Source organism: Otolemur garnettii, unplaced genomic scaffold, assembly GCF_000181295.1.
Source record: "Otolemur garnettii isolate 467f Iridium unplaced genomic scaffold, OtoGar3 scaffold00024, whole genome shotgun sequence".
Classification (NCBI taxonomy): Eukaryota; Metazoa; Chordata; class Mammalia; order Primates; family Galagidae; genus Otolemur; species Otolemur garnettii.
Genome location: NW_003852419.1, coordinates 18948490 through 18949768, shown reverse-complemented (window position 1 = coordinate 18949768; position 1279 = coordinate 18948490).

The following is a 1279-nucleotide window of genomic DNA, read 5'->3' as shown; positions in this document are numbered from 1 at the left end:
GCAAAGTCCTTTGTAGCTTGAAAGCGGAATCCAGCTGATCGGTCATTTGGTCAGTTAGAGTAAGGCTTTGCCTATTCAGTTGTTTTGATCACTACATATGGTCTCTTTACCATATGGTTTGAACTTCCTCGTATTTTTAAAAAGTGTTTGAGAATGACAGCTGTCATAAACTAATTAGTTATAAAAATAAACATCATTATTTTTGGTGGGGAAAAATGGCTTAGTATTGAGAGCAGAGAGAAGTATTGGCCTTTGGTGATTTCTTTTTAAAAATTTTCTAAAAAGCATGAATCAATAAATATTTTTAAATATACTATTTGCCCATTCTTTTTCTCTGCAATACATTTCATGAAATGAATCTTTAAACTTGTTTCATTAAGTGATTTAGGTCTCTTATCTGAGCTATTTTTAAAAATAATAAAATATAGGAAAAAAGTTACAAATTTACATTCATTTTTGCACTGAGAGCTTACTGTTAGGTTATTTATATCATCATCACATTTTCTTTTTATCTCTAGTTTTAGTCAAAAAAAAAAAATTGTTTTTAAGCTATAGGGTCTCACTCTGTTGACCAGGCTGGAGTGCAGTGGCCTGATCATGCCTCACTGTAACTTCAAACTCCCAGGTTTAAGTGATCATCTTATCTCAGCCTCCCAAGTAGCGAGGACTACAGGTGCACACCACCAGGCCTAGCTAGTTAAATTTTTTTTTCTTCAGAGTCAGGGTCTTACTTTTTCACCCAGTTTGGAGTGCAGTGATGTAATCATAGTTCACTGCAACTTCGAATGCTTGGGTTCAGGCAGTCCTCCTGCCTCAGCCTTCTGGCACTACAGGGACATACCACCAGGCCTGGCTGGTATTTTAATTTTTTATAGAGACAGGTCTCACTAAGTTGCCCAGGCTGGTGTCCAACTCCTGGCCTCAAGCAATCCTTCTGGTTGAGACAGCAGTTTGCTCTGTTGCCCAGGCTGGTCTTGACTCCTGGCCACAAGTGATCCTCTTACTTTGGACTCCCAAAGTGCTAAGATTATAGGCATGAGCCACCATACCTAGACTGTGCTAGTTTTTTTTTTTTTATCAAACCTGTATATGATTACAGATGGAAATAATCATGACACCTGTGAGTTATCTTAATTAGAGGTAAACATCCTTTTTTTTTGAGACAGAGCTTCAAGCTGTCACCCTGGGTAGAGTGCTGTAGCATCACAGCTCACAGCAACCTTCAACTCTTGGGCTCAAGCAATTCTGCCTCTGCCTCCCAAGTAGCTGGGACTACAGG